Source organism: Hypanus sabinus, unplaced genomic scaffold (assembly GCF_030144855.1).
Source record: "Hypanus sabinus isolate sHypSab1 unplaced genomic scaffold, sHypSab1.hap1 scaffold_162, whole genome shotgun sequence".
Taxonomy (NCBI): domain Eukaryota; kingdom Metazoa; phylum Chordata; class Chondrichthyes; order Myliobatiformes; family Dasyatidae; genus Hypanus; species Hypanus sabinus.
In genome coordinates this window covers 793792-800217 of record NW_026779700.1, presented here as the reverse complement: position 1 = coordinate 800217, position 6426 = coordinate 793792, and positions in this window count along the sequence as shown.

Below are 6426 nucleotides of genomic sequence, written 5' to 3'. Positions count from 1 at the left end.
TCTCCCCAACGTGAATGTACTATTTAATACCTGAGTATGTTACACGTGGATGCAAACAACGGCAACGACAGGCGGGAGTTTGGCAGAGAAAGAGACGTTAAAAAATTGTGGGTTTTATTTTTTAGAATTTTGTCCAGATATTCAAGGTTCAAGATTCATGGTTGTTTATTGCTATTCGTCAGTGCTTGAGTGTAAAAGAGAAGGAAATAGATGTTACTCCCGATTCGATTGCATCGTGAATAAAAAGAAACACAATAAACTTTGACACAGAAAAAATAAACAAAAACGCAACAAATAAAATATTTCCTATAAAACACAATGACATGTGACTGTCATATAGAGAGACGGACTGCATGTACGTAAAGTGCCACTCGGTGATGTGTGTGTAGCGGTGTCGAGAGTGATGGGTGGGTTAATGGGTTAACGTGTTGATCAGCCTGACGGTTTGGGGGAAACAGCTGTTTTGGAGCCTAGTGGCCCTGGGGTGGATGCTGTGTAACCTCTTCTCTGATTGGAGTGAGACAAGCAGTCACTGGAAAGGGTGGCTGTGATCCTTTCTGATATTACTGGCCTTTTTACCGGCACTTTTCTGTATGTTTGCAATTGATGGCGGGTAGACTGATGCCGGTCATGTGTTGGGCAGTTTCGTTGTAGAACCCGCGAAGACCACCTTTCGAGAGATTAAAGGAGATTATTTTCAGTCCAATGAAATAACAACATTGTCAGTTCTGGGATTCTGATGGAAATCGGAACGGTGGAGGAACGCCAGGTCTTCCTGCCCCCGTCAGAGGTCCGGATCGAGTCCAGTTTACAGGAGCTGTCAGTGGTTGCTCGCTGCTACACTAACCACAGGTCGATTAGCCATTTTGCAGTGGATTGGTATCTCACCTTGTCGCTGATACCCAGAAAGATTTTTGCCTCTCATTTTTAATTGTTCTGTCTCCGTCATCTTCCGGTGTAGTTTCACTCTACAGACTGACCTGAATGCCAGAGGCCGGACTGGTGTCTGTTTTCTCTTTTTGTTCCTGGACACCGATGGAAATCCCCAATCTGAGCAAGCTTCTCCACCAAAGGCAATCTCGGTGAGATTCACCGGGATATTGTTTGGGATGGTGTGATTATTGATGAGGAGCCATGACAGAGATGGGGCTGGTCCTCCTGGGAACATTCCCTGCTGAATACAGACCTAGTAGGTGTATGAAATGTACAGGCAAGGTAGATAGAGAGAAATTTACCTCCATGTTAGAGCGGTCTGAAATCAGACAAAAGATACAGACTTTATCGTTCCCAAATGAAATGACAGTGTCACAGCAAGTGTACAGGTAAACAAATATTAGGAGAAGTAAGAAAGAATAAAAAAATAAAAATAAGTTACCTCAAGCAGTCTAACAGGAGGGAGTCTTCACTTCCTCGGCTAAAGGTTGACTTATTATGGAGCCTAATGGCCGAGGGTAAGAATGACCGCATATCGCGCTCTTTGTCTCAGTCTGTCACTGAATGCTCCTTTGTTCAGCCAAAGTGGTATGCAGAGGGGGAGGATATTTGTCCAGAATTACCAGGATTTTCCGTAGGGTAAATATAATATATAATATAGATGCTGCCTGGTCTGCTGTATTCCACCAGCATTTTGTGTGTGTTGTTTGAATTTCCAGCATCTGCAGATTTCCTCGTGTTTGCTTTTTAATCAGTTTATTGAGCCTGTTAACATCAGCAATGTTAATGCCATTGCCCCAGCACACCACCGCATAGAAGAATGTCCTGGCGACAGCAGACTGGGAGAACAAGTGAAGGAGAGGCCTGCACAATCCAAAGGGCCTCAGTCTCCTCAGGAAGCAAAGGCGACTCTGGCCCTTCTAGTACACAGCCCCTGTGTCGGTGCGAGTTGTTTTCATCCGACTGTTGGAGCCTGGAATGCTCCGCCTAAGGAGGATGGATGAGGAGTCTTCCCCAACATGTCCGAACTGTTCAGTACGGGAATTGGAAAGCCAAGGCAGAGAAGGGTACGGACAATGGTCTGGAAAATGGGGTTGGCATGGATAGAAACGATGGAAATAATTGATCAAAGAGACTGTTTCTGAGTTGTATGTAGCCCGATTCCTCGACACAAATTCCCACATCCTGTGTAAATGAACGATACAGTGAAATGCTCCTATCGATCCCCACTGCCCAGTGTTGCTCTGATCCTCAGCACGAACCTGAGACTGGAAATGTGCTCAGACTGACACTAATCCAATCGTTGTGACCCATTGCATCGCATCGTAAACCCCGGGTCCGCAGCCGGGTGAACTTGGAAAGAGTTGTCACTTTCTGCAATAAATCAGATGGATTCCAATTAAGAATTGCTGGAGGGGTGGAGGGAATGGATGCATGGGAGGGGGAATGAACTACCCAGCGATCACATGTTCCGGGTCACGAATGCTGAAGGAAAGAAGCTGCTCTGTGTTCCAGTCTGTGTGTGTAGCACGTCATCAGCTGCGGAGCGAAGACCATGTGAATGGGGAGTGCAGCCCAATAAATTGCAAGGAAGTCGTTGACTGAAAATGAACTTGCTGTCGAGCGCAAAGGGTGAAGGACGAGCCACCGGCCGTGTGTTCTGTTCTACTTCCCCACCGCTGGGGACAAAATACTGCAACAGCACTTCCGGTTTTGATGGCAGTCAGATTTGTGATGTTTTAATATCTTTCATAAATTATGATAAAATAATTGATGTAAACAAATGCGTTGCCCCATTGTGTGAAATAAATCCACGTTATAGTCAACGCCGCTAGCTGGGATTTTCCAAGTTCAACAAGACATTCGCTCCATCACAAACTCATAGAGAGATCCAGCACGGAATCACAGACTCGGACCGCCGAGAGCAGGCCGTCCATTAAGCTTCCATTTATATATTTATCAGACCCTAATCCGTAGTACTCCCTTCACAGTTCCAACAAAATTTCCTCATTCTACTACTTCTACCATTCGTTTACAGATTCTAGATAGTTCACAGTCTCCGCCAAGCCGCACGTTTCTTTAGGGGAGGGGGGAAATGAAAGAACATGGATCTTATGCCATCTCCGTGCTACCCGTTCTACTCACCACGAGGCTGCGTGCTTGGACCCCTGCTCTGCTCACTTCACACATACGACTGTGTGTTTAAGCACAGCCCCAACGCCATGTTCAAGCTTGCTGTCGTGGGCCGAATCATCACATGGGAGGTAGCAGCAGAGATACCGAGGAGCAGATTGGGAGGCAGATTTTGGAAAGGTGCAAAAAGAAAAGGGTTGTTATCATGGGAAACTTTAACTTCCCAAATATTGATTGGCACTTGATTAGTTCCAAGGGTTTAGATGGGCCAGAGTTTGTTAAGTGTGTGCAGGATGGATTCCTGTCACAGTCTGTTAACAGGCAAAATAGGGGGAATGCCATACTAGATCTAGTATTAGGTAACGAACCGGATCAGGTCACAGATCTGTCAGTGGGTGAGCATCTGGGGGACAGTAATCACCGCTCCCTGACCTTTAGCATTATCATGGAAAAGGATAGAATCAGAGAGGACAGGAAAATTTTTAATTGGGGAAGGGCAAATTATGAGGCTACAAGTCTAGAACTTGTGGGTGTTAATTGGGATTATGTTTTTGCAGGGAAATGTACTATGGACATGTGGTCGATGCTTAAGGATCTCTTGTAGGATGTTAGGGATAAATTTGTCCCGGTGAAGAAGGTAAAGAATGGTAGGGTGAAGGAACCATGGATGACAAGTGAAGTGGAAAATCTAGTCAGGTGGAAGAAGGCAGCATACATGAGGTTTAGGAAGCAAGGATCAGATGAGTCTATTGAGGAATATATCGTAGCAAGAAAGGAGCTTAAGAAGGCTGAGAAGAGCAAGAAGGGGGCATGAGAAGGCCTTGGCGAGTAGGGTAAAGGAAAACCCCAAGGCATTCTTCAATTATGTAAAGAACAAAAGGATGACAGGAGTGAAGGTAGGACCGATTAAAGGTAAAATGGGAAGATGTGCCTGGAGGCTGTGAAAGTGAGCGAGGTCCTCAATGAATACTTCTCTTCGGTATTCACCACTGAGAGGGAACTTGATGACGGTGAGGACAATATGAGTGAGGTTGATGTTCTGGAGCATGTTGATATTAAGGGAGATGAGGTGTTAGAGTTGTTAAAATACATTAGGACGTATAAGTCCCCGGGGCCTGACAGAATATTCCCCAAGCTGCTCCACGAGGCGAGGGAAGAGATTGATGAACCTCTGGCTAGGATCTTTATGTTCTCGTTGTCCACGGAAATAGTACCGGAGGATTGGAGGGAGGGAAATGTTGTCCCCTTGTTCAATAAAGGTAGTAGGGATAGTCCAGGTAATTATAAACCAGTGAGCCTTACGTCTGTGGTGGGAATGCTGTTGGAAAAGATTCTTAGAGATAGGGTCTATGGGCATTTAGAGAATCATGGTCTGATCAGGGACAGTCAGCATGGCTTTGTGAAGGGCAGATCGTGCCTAACAAGCCTGATAGAGTTCTTTGAGGAGGTGACCAGGCATATAGATAAGGGTCGTGCAGCGGATGTGATCTACATGGATTTTAGTAAGGCATTTGAAAAGGTTCCACATGGTAGGCTTATTCAGAAAGTCAGAAGGCATGGGATCCAGGGACGTTTGGCCAGGTGGATTAAGAATTGGCTTGCCTGCAGAAGGCAGAGGGTTGTGGTGAAGTGAGTACATTCAGATTGGAGGGTTGTGACTAGTAGTGTCCCAGAAGGATCTGTTCTGGGACCTCTACTTTTTGTGACTTTTATTAACGACCTGGATGTGGGGGTAGAAGGGTGGGTTGGCAAGTTTGCAGACAACACAAAGGTTGGTGGTGTTGTGGAAGGTGAAGAAGATTGTCGAAGATTGCAGAGAGACATTGATAGGATGCAGAAGTGGGCTGAGAAGTGGCAGATGGAGTTCAACCCGGAGAAGTGAGAGGTGGTACACTTTGAAAGGACAAACTCCAAGGCAGAGTACAAAGTGAATGGCAGGATACTTGGCAGTGTGGAGGAGCAGAGGGATCTGGGGGTACATGTCCATAGATCCCTGAAAGTTACCTTACAGGTAGATAGGGTAGTTAAGAAAGCTTATGGGGTATTAGCTTTCATAAGTGGAAGGATATTTAAGAGACATGATGTAATGATGCAGCTCTATAAAACCCTAGTTAGGCCACACTTGGAGTACTGTGTCCAGTTCTGGTCGCCTCACTATAGGAAGGATGTGGAAGCATTGGAAAGGGTACAGAGGAGATTTACCAGGATGCTGCCTGGTTTAGAGAGTATGGATTATGATCAGAGATTAAGGGAGTTAGGGCTTTACTCTTTGGAGAGAAGAAGGATGAGAGGAGACTTGATAGAGGTATACAAGATATTAAGAGGAATAGACAGAGTGGACAGCCAGCGCCTCTTCCCCAGGGCACAACTGCTTAGTACAAGAGGACATAGCTTTAAGGTAAGGGGAGGGAAGTTCAAGGGGGATATCAGAGGAAGGTTTTTCACTCAGAGAGTGGTTGGTGCATGGAATGCACTGCCTGAGTCAGTGATGGAGGCAGATACACTAGTGAAGTTTAAGACACTACTAGACAGGTATATGGAGGAATTTAAGGTAGGGGGTTATATGGGAGGCAGGGTTTGAGGGACGGCACAACATTGTGGGCTGAAGGGCCTGTAATGTGCTGTACTATTTTATGCTCTATTTCTTCATATTTTTGTAAATGCCTGCAAGAAAACAAACCTCAAGTTGGTATATGGTGATATATACGTATTTGATCAGAATTTTACTTTGAACTTTGAACATTAGGATTTAAAAAAATAGGACTGAAGTGACTACAGTGACTACATTTTCTGACATTCTTGACCCTGGACGAATGTTCTATGAGAATTTGGCTCTGAGGTCTCAGCTGACGGAAGAGAAGTCTAGTTAATGTATTAACTCGAAGCCGTTCTTCGGAACTGGTTTATAGTTTTAGGCGGCTGTTGCTGCTACAGGGTGAGTGTGTAAGGGGGCGCTGCTCTCCGAGTGGAAGCGGGGTAGTCAGGGGGATATATTCTCGGCAATGTTACCGGTCAATGGATGAATGGAATGGACAAACGGATGGATACAGGATGAACAACATACAGAACACGAGACATCCCGAGCTCTGCTTCACTCTCAGATGTAACCAGCAATGATGAAATTGAATGAAAGAGGCTGAGGGAACATCAGAGACGGGAAACCTGGTCAGAAAGGGGCAACAAGAGACCGAAAGTTGTCTCCTTCCCAGTTCTGAAAAAGGCTCTTCGGCCCGAAACTCTCTCTTTTCTTACTCTTCCCATGGATGTGGACAAACCTGCTGATCATCTCCCAGATTTTCCATTTTTCCCATTGTCACAATGACAATGGGCTTGATAACATTATCCTACCTGGAATTCCGC